The sequence below is a fragment of the Leptinotarsa decemlineata genome, unplaced genomic scaffold, assembly GCF_025532065.1.
Source record: "Leptinotarsa decemlineata unplaced genomic scaffold, Ldec_3_MD MMD2_tig00026328_RagTag_RagTag, whole genome shotgun sequence".
Taxonomy (NCBI): Eukaryota; Metazoa; Arthropoda; class Insecta; order Coleoptera; family Chrysomelidae; genus Leptinotarsa; species Leptinotarsa decemlineata.
In genome coordinates, this window is record NW_027412688.1 from 17513448 (window position 1) to 17534233 (window position 20786).

Consider the following 20786-nt stretch of genomic DNA (forward strand, 5'->3'; position numbering starts at 1 on the left):
GAATGCAACTTCCAATAGGTTATTTCTTCAAAATGTATATCAGTATGAAAATATAAACGATGAGGAAATTGGGTATCCTATTATCCTATTATTTTGATTATTCTCAAAATAAACTTAATCAAATTACAACATTCAGTATTGGATGGTACAATCATTATTGAAAAAAATAGACGTTTTTTAACGGAGTATCTATATCAAGTGACTAAATTACTTGACATAAGATCATTATATAGGGAAAAAAGAAGTCCCTGGGCTTCTTCAAAATATCACCAGTACTTCATATAACTTTTGTTCCTAAAATCCTTCGTTACCAAGTTACGGGCCCTGAAAGTTACAAAATGAAAAACGTGTTTCTTTGCTAACGTTCCAAATGAATATTCAAAATCAACCAAACTTTGGCGATTGACTCAACAAATGAATTGCTTTGATGAGCTTCCAATAGGAGGAGTCAGTTGTTGTACTACAAAGTCAGGAACGGACTACCCCCGGACATATATTTCAATATTTTTCAACAAAATCAGGTTAATTAGAGAATTTTCTGAATAAAAGTACATCCAACCTGAGATGTGTATCATTATTGGAAGTGAAATATGTTCACAATAGAAATGAATGAAATGAAATATCAAGTTCTGTAGATTCGTGGTGTTTTTGAACTAACAAGCTACGCGAATATCGAATTCAGTCCATATTTTCCATGTACGTATGGAATAATCACGTTTTGTGTTGTGGAACCAATAATAAACGTTAACGTTATTGGTAATATTATTAATGTTATCAATCACACATGTGTATTCCTGGATGAAACGCAATTATTTAATTGACATAAGGGGTAACAAAATACTTATCTACGGACCCCAAATTTTTCGAAAACTTTAATATTCGAACTGCACATGGAAGTTATCATAATGCATTGATGGGAATTTCAATTTTCCAATTGTTTCGAGTCAATATAATACTTTAATTTTAATCAAGTGCCAAATATGACCAATAGGTAGATAAGATGAGATGAGATATGAGAAATGAGAGATGAGATATGAGAGATGATATACGAGATATGAGACATAGGAGATGAGATACGATATATGAGAGATGATATATGAGATATAGGAGATGAGATGAGTTATGAGATATGAAAGATGAGATATGAGAGATGAGATACGAGATATGAGATAAGATAAGATAAGTTGAAACAAACTAATGCGTCAGTCGTAGGCCAACTGTTGGACAACTACTAATAATACATCTTATTCCCGAATAATATCAATTACCCAGTAATCAACGACTATTACCTGTAATTTCTGAGTAATTCTTGTAACTGCTTAGTAATTCCTATAATTCCCTTTCATGTCCTGTGATTACCCAATAGTATGTGTCTAATTTCTTAACTATTACAGAGTTAATTTTCATGTCTCTTGTAATGTCAAACTTTGTAAAGAGTTCATTTTGAAATCAATTGCTTCCTTCCTTCCTTTGGAAGATTTTCACTTTTTTGTGTGAAGATGGAGGAAAAGAAAGCCTGAACCTTTCTTTCCCAAAAATTATTCCCTCCTAAAAATATACCACTTTCAATTTTACCAAGATTCCTATGGCTGAGATTGAATCAAATGAGCGAATGAATATCTTTACGTAATGTCATCGATGACCTGAGTAAATGTTATAAATGAATTGAGTGCTTCGTCTTGCAATGTTATCTAGATTGGTGCTGAAGAGGTATCAAGGCAAGTGTATTATTCCGAAACAGCGATGTACGCCATTGAGGAAACTAGTGTTCGATGTAAGTGAAATTTTACCTTTCTCATATACTGTTATTGTGTTATAATCCTGTGAATTATACCACATTTCGTTTATTCTACAAAATGAGTAAGAAGAAAAAGTGTGTTTTAGTAAAATTCAATGGTCATATTGAAGTAGTTGTTTAGGGAGGACTTTTTTCTCTAGTTCCTATCTGAAAGTCACTTCTTTGCATGATCTACCTATCTCTGTAAATAGTTCATTTTGAAATAAATTGTTCCATTACTTTTATTTGTTTGAGCGACATTATCCACCAGGGGTGTTCAATGCCGCTTTTGAAAAATCGATTAATTAGAATGTTAGTTGAATCAATAATGATATTTTATACGTACTCACATTTTTATCTTCGTCATCATTATTGCAGATATTTTGCTCTATGCTTAGGTGGGCGTCATTACACAACTCTCCCCAACATATCTGCAGTGAAATGAAAATGCATTCATTTAGTTAACTAACCTGCAACAAAAGAAATTAACACTGGTTGTGGTATATACGAATACATTAGTCATGAGGCAATGCGCTTTTCTTTCAATGAGTAAGACCCCCAGATAATTGAAATAATATTCGTCTCCACTATATTTCAAAGAAAGTATATCGATTTGAAACCTTAACAATTTTTAAAGTGGATGTTTTATTCCGACACCTCAACAACTGATTAATGACTTTAGACAATTAAAAACACAAATCAGATGATTGAAAATAGTGTTTGGTGAATTTTCTGATTACAGTTCTCAAAAAAATAATTCACCGAAAACCAATCCACCAAATGGAATGAAACCGAATGGAAGATAAATGAAATGATTTAATGCTAAGTTGTTGAAATAAGTGTACATAGCTTGATATTCTAAGTGCGACAATGAAAGGTAAACATCCATTTGTATTGAAAATATTTCATTAATGTTATTGAAAATGGCTTCGAAGTCGAAGCGGAAACATCGATCAATGCAAAACTTTGAGCGCGATTCAACCCAAAATTCAGATGTTCAAATTTCTAACCGCAGAATCCTATTCTTTTTGTATACTTATCTGGTGACGTTTCGAAGACTTTATCCATCTTCGTTATCAAACCTACGATCAATTTGATACCGTCGGTGTCAATGATAATAATATCAAATTGATTTATTTCAAAAGACGAATTATAACTACAAATCATAATGTTATGATATAAATAGATTGGATAAAGAAAAATGGATAGTCACCAGAACGTCACCAGATGATACGTATATGTTGTTATATGCAAAATCTTATGAATTTATGTTACTGATAAATTAGATTTTTTTTTCAAGAAGCTAATTTATCAAATGCAGTAATTTTTTGCCCATTCTACATTTGTATTTATTTTTCAATTTATTATTCTGTTTATTTTATATTATATATTGTCCTTCTCAAAACAAAATAATTAAATAAAATTAGTATTCACAATATTTGCATTATCTTTGCATCAAACAGAAATTTATATTATTACCCCAAGTCCGACTTCTATTAATACTATCTCCAACGCAATATGAGAAAAAGCTTCGGCAGCCTCTTTTGACGTTATTTATCGCAAGTCACTATTTTAATGGCTCGTTAAGGGCATAGCGAGCAGAAATATCTCAGTGATTTTGTGGATTGCAGTACCACTTGCTTGAGAGGACTATGTTGCTTTCTTTGATGTACTCAGACAATACCGAATATACTATAATTTTAGGTTTTTGTGATTATGAAAGGTGAGAGGTGAGTATGAAAGGTAGCGGTTGAGAAAGCAAAACGGTTCATATACATAAAAAAAATTTGGTTATAATTCACAAAATTTATATTTTAGGTATGTCAATCATCTGCAACCTACACCAAACAGTTTGATTATCAAAACTACTCGAAATTATACTACCTCTATAAGGAAAAGATATACCTCTTTTATGACATACTCACTGATATAAATTCCATTCGGCCCTTTATACCAACAGAAATCTGTTCAAACGGCAGCAAGAATGGAGATCCAATAAAGTTCTAAATTAAATTTCGTTGGCAAATAACAACATCCAAACGAGATACAAAAAGTTAATGCTCGATCGAAGCGAACCTCACATTCCGACGCCAAACTTCTAGACGCCGCGATGCCGTCAAAACTCGTTGCGGCATAACAACGAAACATAAAAAGGGAAATATTATCTGGGGAGATAATATGTTTTCCCGTGGCAGAGTTCGACTCGACGACTTCTTGCAAGAAGACTCTGAAGAGTCCGGAATTAATTCTTTGGTGATGAGGCCAGTATTACTATTAGTATTATACGTTTTATTCTGAATATGAGGTGATGAACATTTCAACACGAATATCAAGAACTTTATTAATATTCGATAGAAATTAAAGAAAATAATTTTTATGATAGAAATTGTTTGTCTTTAATGGGAAACTGTATTTCAGCCTCATTGATACCGCTAGGGATTTTTTTTTAAATGTAAAGTCCGGTACAGTGTGAGTGCACCACATGGTTCTAATCTGGATCCAACACACTTTCTCATCTATATGAATAATTTGTAGATGATCTAAATATCACATTTCACACATACGATACTGCTCTGGTCATCTCCGGTAGATCAGAATCGATTTTTGAAAGAGACTGAAATACAGTTTACTGAGTTGTAAATTGGTCAAAAAAATTCAAAATAAGTGAAAAATTGAAAGTGAAAATATTTGACAATCAGTGTCTCTATTTTTCGGGTTCGAAGGCCGTGGATTTTTGGAATTTCTTCCTGATGTTTCGCTGACGCGATTGGCTAGCTTCTTTAGAGGTTTATAGATCCTGAAACAATATCAGACGAGTCATCGGATAACTCATCGGATATTAATCCAGGATGTATGAACCTCTGAAGAAGCTATCCAATCGCGCCAGCGAAACGTCAGGAAGAAATTTCAAAAATCCACGGCTTTCGAACTCGAAAAATAGTAACACTGAAAACCTCGGCCGCGAAAGCCTTATACATTTTGTCAATTGCCAATCTATTTTTAAATCACAGGTAATTTTTTGTAATTTCAACAAAGTTCGCTATGACTACTTATTTTCCAAACTTTATTCACTAAACATTATTTTGAAACGAAATAATTATTACAAGTATATTCCAGGCAAGTGCATTTCCAGTTTCTATGATGAGTTTGTACTCCAACTCAAGTGATGTGTTCATTGGCCAGAAACAAATTAACACTATCCCTCGAGACATGGCAGCATCTACTTGATGAATATGTACTTCATAGCGAGCTGCTACAGCTGTAACTAATCTAACTGAACTCAAACAAGCAACGAGAGCAAACGTCTGATTGAAATGTATCCCAGGTAATTGGCTAAAACCTTGAGCCACTAACCGTACTTTTATTCAATCAAGGGTTACACCTGTTTAATATTTGTTCCTCAAGACAATTCGACTTTTTATGACCAACATCATGATTTCTAAGACAATCTACAGATATCCATGTGTCATTTTATAATATTGAATTGATTTCTTCTCCCAAGGCACTGTGCTATTGATCAGCCGCGTTTTTCATAGGTACGTCAGCGGCAAAGGTTTGTTCTGTTTCTTCAGTATTCATGATAACTGATGGTACCTGCTGATATTCTTTTCGAGATCTCCCTCTGGATCCAGGCAGGATTGTTCTTGCTCTACCAGGACCTAGTCTAAATTGTGGCGATTCTGTAATTGTTTCAACATTGGTTATCTATATTTCCCAGAGGTTTCATCTCAATGTTTGAAGTGAGCATATTTACATTTCTGTAGAATTTGATACATCATCTGAAAGGAAATCAGAGATGATCGTTAAAAATCTCCAATTTCTCTGAGAATCTAAAATCTCAATTAATTTCAACTTTCTTCTTAGATGGTATCCAAACTCGATAACCTTTCGTTTGTTCTGAATATCCCAAAAATCTTTCATTTCACCTCGAATTAATCTTTACCAAGTCTTTTGTTCAGAATACATACTGAACAACCGAATTCTCTGAAGTAATTTTTTTCTGCTTGATTTTATTCAGCCGCTACTTGTTGAAGATCCATAGTAATTTCATAAACTACACATAACAATTTGATCTCCACAAACTTTATTTGAAAAATATATCACGACATGTTTTGCTAACACAGTAGCTTTATTCAAATCACTGTTAAGCTACTGTATTAGCAAAACATGTCGTGATATATTTTTCACATTAAGTTTCTGGAAATCAAATCGTGAGGTGTAGTTTATAAAATTTCTCTGAAGTAGCTGACATCAGACTTGTCCGGTCCATACTTCATAAGGTGTTTTTCTTTGAAGGCTTCTTGTTGGGCAACGATTCCGTATATAATTCGCTGCTTCAGCCCAGAATGATGGTGGTAGGCCAGACTGCATAAAAAAACAACGTGCAGTTTCAACGAGGGATCTGTTTTCCTTTCGGCTACACTATTCTGTTCTGGGTTGAGCGACACTGTTGAACGTCGCACAATATCATTCTCTTCTACCAGGTTTTCGAATTTTTCACTGATATATTCACTAGTCAAACAAGTCAACAAGTTCAAAAACATGAAAAATAGAGATTGAGGTCCTGAAAATATGCAGGTAAAAAATTGCAATTGTTATTAACAAAATAAGATTTAAAAAAATGATATTTAGTTTTTCGTTAATAACTCAAAAAATAATAATATTTAAGCAATTTTGAAAAAAGCTCGTTAAAGAGGAGGACATTTTCGATAAAAAAGTCTCTACTCCCAAAACTCTATCTCCATTATTTATAATTTTAATTTGACGCTGAAAATATGGTTCCGCGCGGCTATTACGGTATAAGCGCGCTGCCGCTAAAGAGAGTTTATCAAAAAAAATATTTTTTTATAACATAAAATGTCATTTTAAAAATTTGAAAAAAAAATTATGATAATACGTCTTTATTCACCACAAAAATACAAATGTAATGGACAAAAATAAAATAAAACAGTATACAGGAACAATTAACAAAAACAAAGAAAAAAACTTGAATAGGCGGAGTATGAGCCAAGTCTGTTTTTCAACTCAATCTGGGAGAAACTATAAATAAATAATATGCACACAAGTCGACTTAACAATATCAAAAAAAATTTGTCGGGAACGGACAAGAGGCTAATAAGATAAATAAGTTTTAAGTCCTTTTTTAAAGTTTACGATGGTGTATGATCGAAATTCGCAGGGTAGTTGATTATAATATTTGGTTGCATTATACGAGAAGCAGCGGGTGAAGATGGAAGATTTGTGTTTAGGGATGACTAGAACTGAACTGTACCTTGTAGTAAAGCTGTTTATCGTAGAGAATGTTTTAAGCTTCTTCAGTAAGTCGTCGAGTTATCAAAACTTTATGTGTGTTGGTAAGGAGGTGTAAAGTTCTAAGTTTCTCAACATTCAACCATCCTGATTCTTGCATTGCTGGGGATATATGGTCATATTTCCGAATACCAAACGAGAAACGTAGACAGCTATTCTGAATACGCTGTAGTCGGGGAGCATCCGATTGTTTAAAAGCAGGTCAATAAATACTGTCGCAATAGGAAATTTTTGACATATCAGAGACTCGCATAGTCTGAGTTTTAAGTTTGTTTTGAGCAAATCACAATTAGGAAAAAGCTGTTTGAGAACGTTATAAAAAGATTGGTTCAGATAGCTGACATGTTTAATAAAGCGAAGATCCAGATCAAACCACAATCCTAAATTTTTTATCTCGTCCACGGAGGGAATTATATCGTTTTCGATGCGAACTTGAAAGGTAGAGTTGGTGAGCTCTCTGTTCTTCTTAGCTCCGAACATCATTATTGCGGATTTGTCAGAATAGAGCTTGAGCTTATGGGCAGTAGAAATGGCAAAGATGTCAGGAGATCATTATCTAGTATCTTGTTAACACTTGAATAAATCGAGTCCAGTAGAAAAAAAAGTTTTATCACCATTTTTCAAAAAGTTATTCAATTGTTAACTAACAAATTTTTTCACAATCTCCGTTGGCATAAATAATGGGATAAAAGGTATAAATAATTGGCCTATAAATTCTTCGTGGAACCCTTTTGATATATATACTTCATACGATCCTGCGATAAAAGTTCATACAAATTTATTGAGTTGTTAATTATGATTTTTTAAAACTATTGCAAAATGAAATATCTAAAAATTGTTGATAATTTTTTTTCAATTGATATTTCAAACAAATTCAATATTTTTGGAAAAAATTTGCTGCTATTTTATTGCCTGGAGATAATTATGATTTTTTTTTATTTTTTTATATTTCGATTGTTTACATAATTCGTTAAGAAATAATTTTACTTTCAAAAATCATAATTTACACTTTTAAATAGTTTGGCAAAAAAAATTATTTATTATTTGATTGTTTATTAGTTTAACAATTTGTTATAAACATATATTGACCAACGTTACTTTTTTTTCTGAAGCAGCTATATATATATATATATATATATATATATATATATATATATATATATATATATATATATATATATATATATATGTATATATTTATATACACAATATATAATATATAGCTGTTTTATGATTTTTTTCTGCTTCAGAAAAAAATATAACGTTGGTCAATATTTGTTTATAACAAATTGTTAAACTAATAAACAATTGAATAATTAATAAAAAAAAATTTTTGGCCAAACTATTTAAAAGTGTAAATTATGATTTCTGAAAGCAAAATTATTTCTTAACTAATTATTTAAACAATCGAAATATAAAGATATAGATTTAAATTCATATCCTATGTTGATAACTGCCATTGTTTAATGTGAAAACAGACATAGCTAAATATCAATTGAAAAAAAATATTATTAACAATTTTTAGATATTTCATTTTGCAATAGTTATAAAAAATCATAATCAACAAATTAATACATTTTTATGAACTTTTATCGCAGGATCGTATGGAGTATATATATATCAAAAGGGCTCCACGAAGTCCAATTATTTATACCTTTTATCCCATTATTTATGCCAACGGAGATTGGGAAAAAAATTGTTGGTTAACAATTGAATTACTTATTGAAAAATGGTGATGAAACTTTTTTTTTCTACGGGACTCAATTTACTCAAGTGTTAAGAAGATACTAGATTTTTTTCAAATTTTTAAAATGACATTTTATGTTATAAAAAAAATATTTCTTTTGATAAACTCTCTTCAGCGGCAGCGCGCTTATGCCGTAACATCCGCGCGGAACCCTATTTTCAACGTCGAATTAAAATTATATGTAATGGAGTTTCGGGAGTTGGGACTTTTTTATCGGAAATTTTCTTCTTTTAAACGGGCTGTTTTCAAAATTGCTTAAATATTAATATTTTTTGAGTTATTAAAGAAAAAATAAATACCATTTTTTTTATCTTATTTTGTTGATAAAAATTGCAATTTTTTACTGGCACCAAAATCCTTCAAAAACATTTTTCTATAGGTGATTCCAAATCGGATAAGCTATTGCTCATATTTTTAGGACCTTTATCTCTGGTTTTTTCAATTACTTTCTTTTTGAGAGAATTGAATCGCACTTTGTACAATCTTGAATGATCGTCAATGAAGGTTACATAATATTTTGTTTTGCCAAATGACTGTACGCGCATGGGACCACAAACGTCCGTATGAATGAGATCCAGCATTGTCGTTGTTCCTATTTATTTTATTTATTTATTTATTGATTATCCGTTTGACATATAAGTATGTATAGGATTTGTCCAGCAATGAAGAACACATGAAAACGCAGTGTACGTATCAATATAAAAACACTCTAAAATTTACACATAATTTAAATTACAATACAAAAGAAAACTATTTCATGATATAAAAAATTCGTCTAGGTTATAAAAACAACTATCAATCAAATACTTTTTCAGATTTCGGGGAAATTCATTAATTTTATTGAGTTCCTTAATATATTTTGGTAACTTATTAAAGATATTTGGGCCCATCGCATAAGGTACATACAATACTGTATGTGGAAGTTATATTTTTGACGAATATTCCCACTATGTATGATTTCATTGGTGATAAATTTATGTTTGTTTTTAAAGATAAAAATTGACAATTCGAATATATACATGCTGACAAGAGTTAAAATGTTGAATTGTCTAAATGAACTTCTGCAAGAGGCCCTTTTTGAGGCTTTGGCCATTATTCTCAAAATATACTTCTGCGCAACGAATACATTTGGATATCGAAGTCGAGTTACCCCACATACATATGGCATTTCTCAGTCTGGAAGCTACTTGAGCATGGTATAGTGCCAAAAGTTGCTGATCTGTCAAGATATCTGTTAGGTTTCTAAAGAGATAACCTAATGAGTTAATTTTACTCGTTAAATTCGAACAGTGCTGTTTCCATAACAAACATGTATCAATGGTAGTTCCCAAAAATTTGTCTCTTCTTTTCCCAGAATTGACACGTTTTTAATTTGAAATTGAATAGGCAAGCAATATTTTTGTCGATTGTGAAATCTAACCAATTGTGTTTTGTTGGCATTGAGATAGAGAGAATTAGCTCCGCACCAGTTCAAAACAGATTGCAGAGTATATTTACATTTGTCTAAAAGTGAATTTTTATCCATGTCAGATACTATTAAAGACGTATCGTCGGCATACATTGTTGAAGAAGTATTCCTAATATGTGATTCCAAATCATTTGTGTATAAAAGGAACAATATAGGCCCTAATACCGATCCTTGCGGAACACCCATTGAAATATTTAACAAACTTGAATTACATTTATCATAAGTACTCGTACTGTGGTTACTAATTGTAACATATTGTTGCCTATTTTCTGAAAATGATGAAATCCAGGAATGTGCTACGCCACGAATGCCATGTGTATCGTGGCACAGTGTATCAAAAAAAGAATTTACTGCAGTATTGGTAGATCTATCAACTCGAAAACCGTGTTGATGATCTGTCAAGAGTTTGAACCTATTTAAGAAATCCAAAAGTCTATCAAGATATGCGTGTTCAAAAAATTTTGAAAAACCCGATGTGATGGTGACTGGTCTATAATTTTCTAATTCATATCTGTCCATTTTCTTATGAATGGGAATTACCCTTCCAACTTTGAGAGACTTCGGAAATGACCCAGTGAAAAATGATAGGTTCACTAAAAATATGAATGGTTCTATAATTGCAGGAAGGCATTTCTTGAGTAGAATTAATGGGACTTCGTCATATCCAGATGAATATTTATTCTTAAGTTTATTGTATGAAAAGTATGAAAAGTTTAAAAAAACATTAATTTTTATTCTTATTCATATCGAATTTTAAATCGCTTACTAATTGTCTTGGTGAGTTGACAAGGAAATTATTAAATAAATTCGCAACGATCTTAGCATTATCGTGTATGATGCCATTATGCATTATTCGAACACTTTCGTTTTTCTTCTTTTTGTTGGAAATTTCATTGATAACATTCCAAGCCGCTTTATGATGACCAGATGCATTTAAAATTGTATGCTGATAATGTTTTTTTTTAGTACATTTAATTAATTCAATGTGCTTTTTTCTCAGCCTTTCTAAAAACATCGTCAAAGGCACCGGGAAAGATTTTATGTAACAAATACAGGTTTTTCAACTCGTTACTTAACAATTTCAGTTCCTTGTTAACGCAATTTTTAGAATTTTCAACTCTTTTGTTCCAGCCTTTTTTCCATGGAAAAAATTCGTCAAAGTAGTTAAAGAAAATATTACAAAATTGATTGAAAGCATTATCGACAGATGCTGTTTCAGAGACATCTGCCCAGCTTTCGTTTCGTAGCATGTCACAGAAAGTCTCTACTGCCTGTACCGAAAAAACTCGTTATATTCTTGAGTTTTTATCTGATTTTTCACGGCGGTTTTGAAAGGAATCGTTCAAATCGGCCCGTATGTGCTAGGCAGACCGTTAGTCATGGAGTAGATTTTGAATATCAGTAGTGTGCGTATTCAGTGTACATAAAATGAGTGACTTGAGGCAAAGCAGTGAACAATTCATGACGGAATTTATTGAAATATACAGAAACTTTCCATGTCTCTGAAAAGTCAAATCGAGCGAGTATGCTGACAGAGATAATTAGAATAAGGCGTACGAAGAGATGTTAACCAAGCTAACGGAAATTGATTCATCGGCAACAATAGAAATAGTGAAAAAGAAAATTTCAAATCTTCGTAGCTTCTTCCGATAGCGATAAATCTCAAAGTGGCTATCAGACGTTCATGGGGGGTTATAGTTTGTCTCATGAGAGTGTCCTCTTTCTTGATTGAAGGCGTTACTAACCTAAGTAGTTCTAGGTACATGTCTTCATCCATTCTCAGATAATTAAACCAATCACCTTGTTCTAACCGCAATTCCTCCAATAAGTTACCGTGAGAGAATTGTTTCTATTTTAGAAACCACCCTTTTGCTCATTTGAAGAGTTTTCTCTTAGCATATTCAACTTTTATTGCTAGAACCGCAGCTAACGCCAATGTCGTCTCCATGACAATGACAATACTGAAGGAAAACTGAACCGAGAAGTGTGTGGGCGCCACCACGGTTCGTGATTGCCTGAATAGTTTTACACGTCGGGTAATCCTGTCGAAAAAGAATGACGTCTGTGGGGGCCTTTAAAGTAACATTTCCAACAGACAATTAATCAGTTCGCAGTTAGGGAACACGCGAAGTGTTATTGAGGGTCTTTTGTTTCACCAAATACATTCGTTGTGTGTGAATCTGGTCCTCTCGCGATTATTTCTGAGAAAACAATTGTAGCAAGATTCAATTTTTCGTGATGAAAATCATTAAACCCAAAAAACGCTTGCAATTCATTGAACAAATGCGAAGTAGCGCCACTGTCTAGGCACCATTTCTGTCTATAATCGAGTAAACCAATTTGAATGGCGTCTGAAGTATATAAACTAACATTTTCAGCACTCTTGGCTGAATGTTGTCCATTTTTATCTCTTTTACATTCCGAAAATTCATATCCCATTTTTTTGCACCTGTGGCATCGCTAGTCAAACGTATCGTTATAATCCACATTCGAATTGTAACTCGTTTTAGGATTTTTAGGAACTGACTTTTTCTGATGTCTCCACTTGGTTTACTTTTTGTTACCTAACATAGAATTTTGCATTTCAGTTCAAGTATCACTTTTTCGAACATCACTTTCCTCGATAACTTTGATAGGAAGCATTTCTGGAGAGGGCAGTTCATCCCTTAACACTAAAGCACATCGAAAATTCTCGAAACTATTTGCTATTTGCTAACAGATCTGGAATTATGTTCATTCAACTTCACTGCATAGAAAAATTGAAAAATGTGTTCTCGAACATCATCGCCTTCCGACATTCGTTGCAATGTGAGTTGTTTTAGGAGTGTTGCTTTTCTAGTAGGTCTTTTGGATTGATGAATGTTGTCCAATTTTTACCAGACATCGTATGAAGAAACACAACTTTTGATTTGTTTTAGTTCCGAGGGACTAAGCGATAGTATTATATCCGATTTTTGCTTTGGCGCCATTTTTCAACAATGATTCCAACTCCTTCTTGGATTTTCCAAGATTCATAAAATCAACACCGATTAAGGAAGATCGCCGATAACGTAAGCCCAAGCATCGTTTTTAACCAGACAAGTCTCCATCTGCATTTTCCATGAGTCATAATTATCCTTATTGAGAGATTCGATCCTGCACATATTCGGAATAGTCATAATGAACGAATATAGCACACAAGCAATGAAAACATTGATTTATTCTTCAACTTCGCGGTATTACTGATATTTCGGCCCGAAACCTATTCACCAGAGATTTCGGGCAATGAAACAATCAGTTAACGACTTGAAATTAAACTTTAATAAACATAATATATTCACAAATCCAAACCGTGACAGTATCGCAATACCGCGAGCCCAAAAAATAAACTCATTTCACCCTTTTCTTTCATGCCTAAGAAAGGGGAAGGTCAACAAAATTTCGGATTATTATCAACAGTCATTTATTTAAAGTAAAGTTTAAAAACTGTTCAAAATATGTTTTTCCGTTTACCTGCTGTCGCACCCCTACGAATGACAACTCTCAGAAGTCGAAACTTGTGCGAGCTAAGGATTAACAAGATCTTACATTTTAACGTGTGATTCCTAACACGGGTTGGACGACAGCAAGTGAAAACTATTCGTTCAGTCTGGGGCTTGAACCACCGACCAACACGGCAGCCAATTCAAGTGAGTGAACAAAGCACCCACGTTGATGATAGTCTTATGGCGAAACATTGATGTCTACCAGTGAGGATGACAGTGTTCCATGTAAGTGAAATTTTACCATTCATTTAGTATATTGTGTAGAAATCCTATGAATTATATCTGATATAATTCCATAACGAATCTTTGGAAAACAAACTGACTAGAGAAAAGTGTTTTTTGTATAATTTAGTGTTCATATGAAAGTATTTATTTCGAAAGAATTCTTCTTTCGTGTAATTGAATGTTAATATGAAAGTAGCTTTTTCTTCCAGTTTGTGTCTGACAGTTACTTCTTTGCATGATCTACAAATCTATGTATAGAGTTACTCCTTTTAAAATTGATTGCTTCTTTCTTTTCTTTGGAAGATTCCCACTTTTTCGTTTGTATCAAAGTGGAGTAGTAGAAAACCAAAAACTTTCTTTCCCAAAAATTAATCACTCCTAAAAATATAATCCTTTCAATATAATAAAATTAATTACGAAATGATTCATTCCTGCGCCAGTGCCTGCAATTATTCTCAATGGAAATAATTATGATGTGTACCCTTACGTGTGAAAAGGTGATACAAAATGAAAACATATGTAGAAAAATAGATTTGAAATATCGACGAGAAAAAATATCCACTTCATTTTTTCACTGCCTATTCATCGCAATTGACGAGAATATCAAAGTGTACTATTTTTATCATGGTACCATTATAATGAAATGAAATGTATCCTTCAATAAAACCTAGACGACAATAAATGTTGCAGATGTAGCAAAAATTGTAAACATATTATATATTATTACCCAGGCAAGCCTTCTAAGAAAATAGATGGTTTGAATTGTAGATTTGCTTTCACTTTAAAACATTTTTCATGGCCTGTTTGACAATGTTGAGGGGAATCAAAATTAAATAATTTTACCAAAAAAACTTCATTAAAAAAATTTCAAAGTAATTTCAAGTAATACTTAATAACAGAGAGCCTCAGTCTCATGATTAGAAGAATAATCATAATGTTATCGTGCATAAAATAATGCGATTTCATCAGAGGAGTTCATTATTTTGTTATATGTTACAGTACAATGTTATTTACATTGAACTCATTTGATGATATTCGTTTCCACAGTTTGATATCGAGTGATTGAACAACGTGATCGAATATTTGATGATTTCAATTAAACGGTAGTAAAATTTGTATAAAACACATTCCATCAAAACCAAAATGTTACAGAAATGAATTTTATCGAAAAATATATTCACTAGTGTAAAAATTTGAAAACAATTAATATATTCATTCCGGAATCCTGCATGAACTTCTATATTCTGGACTATGAAAGTTGGGTGTTATGTTTTGGTCTGAAGTTACGAGTATTTTGACAATTATTTATAATAATAATAATAATAATAATCGTCTTTATTGTTACCCAGCTGTAGTTACATATAAATATTTAAATAAATTAGAGAGCTAGTTGCTGACATAACAAAAGGCGAAGTTCAACTTAGTTAGCACAAGTGCTACTGAGTTGTTCTTCCACCAGCCTCCGCGTATGTTTTCTCTGTTTTGAGATTTTCAAAGTGGCTGAACAAGGTGTCAATGACTATTTCAAAATATTGTTGTGACTACCTACGAATCAAAGTAATTCTAGATAACATTTTTTAAGGACAAAAGACAAGCACTACAGGAAAATCCTTAAGACGCTCTCAAAGCGGTGCCGATGTGAAAGTAGCGATTCACATTGGATTTGAATCGCTGAAGATTAAATCAGTTTGGAAAAAAGTTCTCAGAAAGTTTATTCTACATAAACGCCGTTCTCCAAATGAAAGAGTACTTGAACAGTGAAGTTCGAGATGTACTGAGTTGAACCTCAAAACGATGAGCAGCCACAATTCGTCGCGTATTTCTGACATGTACCCTTCTTGGTGGGACAAATGTGCCAAGTCACTTGAACACTTCCCGTGAAAGTATCTATATAAGAGGGACAAACCTCCAACCTTTCTTCGATGTTCCAGGCTATCAAGGTTGTACGTGATGTTCGCGTCTCCAACAAAGCGGATGGCTCTTTTCTGGATGAAATCCAGCAACTTCAGGGTATGTTTGTATAGCCACAACAAACACTGATCTGAACAAAGGCAGACAAAGGTAACAGTTTCGTATGCGTAGAAGAAATTGAGTGCCATTCAATAATGCAGAACACTGCACACATTAGATGTTACCCTTCTGAAGGAAGGCCCCACAAAATCATTCACTAATAGAGTCGAGAGGACCTTGGAACAATCAAAGATGCTGTGTCCCACATCCTGGGATACTAGGAAAACAACGTATATACATCCTAAACCTCCAGAGTTGTATCGTTTGATTGAGCTTCATAAAGAAGGGAATCCCATCAGACCAGCGATATCCTACATCTACGCTACAAGAGTTAACAACGACACAACAAGAGTTTACACCATCAAACACTGTTATAAATTGTCTCGACCTAGCCAATAAGCTAAATAATATTAACAACATTAATATCATTAGATTATTATCCTTTGATGTGAAAACATGTTTCCACATATCCCAACAAATGAATGCCTTCCTTTGCTGAAAGACATACTAGATGGGGAACTATACCACCTCTTCGACATATGTCTCAAACAAAATTATTTCAAATACTACAAATTACCTGTAAAATTCAGAATTCCAAATGTGGTCACCGTTGAGTCCCTTACTAGCAGATATTTTTATGAATAACTAAGAAAACACACGTATCTTGAATGAAGTTTTATCATTTTGGTTCAGATATGTGGCTGATATCCTCGTGGGTTTCGACGACTCGAAGAGAGATAAATCATTTCTTGAATTTCCCTAACACTCTCTACGACAAGATGAAATTCACGGTTGAAATGGAACAAAACAACGGCATTAACTTTCTTGATCTCATTATAACGAAAATCAATAATGAATTACAGTTTAACATCTATGGGAAAAACACGTTTACGAACTGTACAATCCCCATAGATTCTTGCAGTACATTATCACATAAATTATCTGCATTCAGATCAATTATTCATAGAGTATTTCTAATTCCTTCATCAGGGAAGATTTTTCCAGAAGAAATGAAGATCATTAAGCAGATCGCATCTAATAACTATATTCCAGTCAAGTCAATTGAGAAAATCATCTCCAATAAAAACGAACTAACTTCATCTAAAGCATGAAGAATCTAAAGAAGCTAAGAAATATGCTAGCATGAGCTTTTCGGGAAAGGTATCCGACAATATAAAAAACTATTTTTCAGAATTCAACATAATTACGCGTCATTTACTAGAAAGAATTATTCAAGAAACATATTATTCAACGCCAAACCCAAAAGAGATACTTGGGAAAACTCGGGCGTATATAGACTATAATGTGGTGACTGTTCAGCAGGTCAAACAATCAGAAATTTCAACATAAGGTACCGTGAGCATGTGTTGTCAGAAAAACTCGGTTAGGAGCTGTTTTCTAGATTGGCCTCGGTGAAATGTATGCCTTTCTGATTTATATTGATAAAAATATTCATCATTCACACCTCTCAGGATGTGCACTTAGTGAACATGTCTACAAGGAGGGTCAGGCAATTAACTTTGATTCTGTCAAAATTTCAACTAAAGAAAATACTGTTCCGAAGAGACTATTTTTGGAAATCGCATTCATCCCACAGTCGCAAAATTGATTAAATAAAAAAACAGACGTCAATCATTCAGGTGGATTTTATTCATATTTACTTCTAATAGATAAAAATTGGGATATTCGAGAAGATTTGATGTTATTCAATCAATATAACTTTTCCTCTTTCATTAAATTCCATATCCTTGCATAATAATGTTCTCTCACTTTATAAATAACTCCTTCAAGACACCTACAACTGTTGTTTGACTAAATTTGCTCCAGCAGGTTAGGCCAAGTGATCGCTTCTCGGTCGGTCGGTCGCCAGGCGGTTCGACGTGGGTGCTTTGTTCACTCACTCGAATTGACTGCCGTGTTGGTCGGTGGGTCAAGCCCTATTCTGAATAATCAATTTTCACTTTCTATCGTCCAACCTGTGTTAGTAACCACACGTTAAAAGGTAAGAACTCGTTAATCCTTAGCTCGCACAAGTATCGACTTCTGAGGGTTGTTGTTCGTTGGAGTGCGACAGCTGGTTAAAGGAAAAATAGATTTCAAACAGATTTTTTAAACAGATATAATTCAAATGACATTTTCGCTTTGTTTCTAACCTGTTTGAATTTTACATGGTTTATGCATAACATAAATTCAAATATCTATTCAAATCATGATTTGAACTTTATATTTCTCAATCACCATCATTTCATTTCATTACTTTCAAATCTTAATATTAATTAATATATTTTAAATACTTGACGTTTAGCAATTATATATTTTATCAACATTTTGCCTAACAACCTTACTTGACATTTTGAGTATTGACTAATTCATGAATTTCATCATTCAAATAATATAATCCGATTCATCACTTTGTAGCTTCCTGATGATGACAGTATTCATTGTCGAAATATTAGAAATATAATGTTATAAGAGTACACCTAGGCTTTCGCTGTGTGTCGTCCCCAAAGCATGCACCATATGGTAAACTTATTTATTAAGGGTTTTTCGACAAAAAGTTACTCTTGATAAAAGTTTGTGCTTTCTCTGAAACTAAACATGCACTAACAAAATACAGTAATACACCCGTAATATAAGAGGAGCCCTCATATATATGACTTTGAGACAAGAGTAAAGTACACTTATTTTGAAAAATCCCGGAAAATATTATTTAGAAAAGTTGTTCCGCATTAAAAAATACATCTTTTCAAACCATTTTTCAATGCAACGCTTCGTTCATTGAAATTAATCGTCAATAAATTGTTTTAATAACAACCTGTATATTTTTATGCATTTTGGTAGTCATTGTAATTACAATTTCATTGACATATTACAACATACGTATTTCTCGACGTTTCTTCCAAAAACCACTTCATCAAATTTCCATCATTTAACTTTTTTTTTAATGAGAATTCAAACTTCTAAATGTCGTTGCAAGCACATAGTTAATAGTATCGTAATACACTACAATGAAAAATAAACAGTTGCGAAAGAGAATGTAACGAAATAATAAATCGTAGAAAATGAGCATCATAACGGAATGTATCATGTTACATTTTTTAAGTTACCGTCTCACGCGATATGGCATTAAATGATCAAATTGTCTTCCATCATTTCTTGAATAAATACTTGCTCTAGAAATAGTGTGCTAGTGGCAGTTCTCTAACATATGTGGAGTGATAGCCATGCAGGCTCTCCCAATTGAATCTTTCAATTCCTCAATGTTTTCAAAATTTGTTCGGAATACTTTTTTTGTGAAGCCCCACAACGAAAAATCTAGAAGAGAAATGTCTGGTGAACATGGTGACCATGGTGGTCGGTCGGTAACCAAGCCGTTCGGCGTGGGTGATTTGTTCACTCACTCGAATTGACTGCCGTGTTGGTCGGTGGTTCAAGCTCTAGTCTGATCGATCGATCTTCACTTGCTATCGTCCAACACGTGTTAGGAATCACACGTTAAAAGGTAAGACCTCGTTAATCCTTAGCTCGCACAAGTTTCGACTTCTGAGGGTTGTCGTTCGTAGGGGTGCGACAGCTGGTTAACGGAAAAACAGATTTTAAACAGATTCAAACAGACAGATTCAATAGGATCATTCTCTGCACATTCTCCTGCGATGCGGTGGAGCTCCGTTGTGTTGAAAAAACTCATTAAGCTGGGTGGCAAATCTAGAATTTCAATTAGAGTACCTGATAAGAAGACCAAGTATAATTCTCCAGTCAGAGATGTTTTTAAAAAATGGGGGTCAATAATTTCATCATCGAGAACACAAAGCCAAACGTTAACACCATATATCTCTTGAAAATTGGTAACACTATGTAAATATTCATTTTCTTGTCACCAGTGATAATGTATATTTCTGTTTAACCATCCATTATGGGTAAATCTACTTTAATCACACCACAACTTTTTTTGCGAATTTCATTATTTTGGCGAAATTTTCTAATGCACATCTACAAAAAAACCTGTCTCCTGTTGAAGCCCGTCAAACGCAAATGATGGGCTTTCCTGTAAATTATGAATGGTTTGGTATTGTTACAAAGATTATTTATTGGTCTCCCTTTTTGAAGACAATTTGGATTTTAGTGAATATAAATATTTAGGATCTCAATGAACGACATCACCGACGGGAGAACTGTGTTTGTATTTCAGTAACATTCGGAAATTCGAGCTCCTAATAAAAAATTATGGAATATTGATGATGGGGTCTCGGGAAAAACGTCGAATGAAGCAAAAAGTGTTTCTGTAATTTTTTGATACTATTGAAAATGGATGCGATAGAACAAAAAAATAAATAAAATCTGTCATTTTCAGTTTTTTTTACAAATATCTCAGACACGTTTGATGATTTTATCCATCTAAGAATATCTAAGAATATCATTCCTGAAAAAGGCAACTTTTGTTTCAATAGTGGCATCAGTTGAAAAAAATATAAAAATCCTTTTTAATTTTCGGATATGCAGTCAACAAGGGGGTGGTTAAATAAGTGAACTCCTTTTTCTGTTTTACTTTTCGAGTCCTTTCTGGCTCTTCACCAGAAACTACACAATGAATTGATGAAATTTTAATACTGAATTGACAAATTGTGAAACGTGTGAAACTTACGAAAGTGGGGTTGGTAATCCCTTTCACTCGCCGAGATTTGTAAAAATAACACATCACAAACGACAAACACTCTTGGTGAAAAA

The 20786-nt window shown here is 33.0% G+C and overlaps 1 protein-coding gene across 2 annotated transcripts in view; it reads right to left on the minus strand.

Moving 5' to 3' along the window:
* oaf (BRICHOS-like domain-containing protein out at first) overlaps positions 1–20786 on the minus strand; it is a 421903-nt gene that overhangs the window by 375483 nt on the left and 25634 nt on the right. The window lies entirely within an intron of this gene.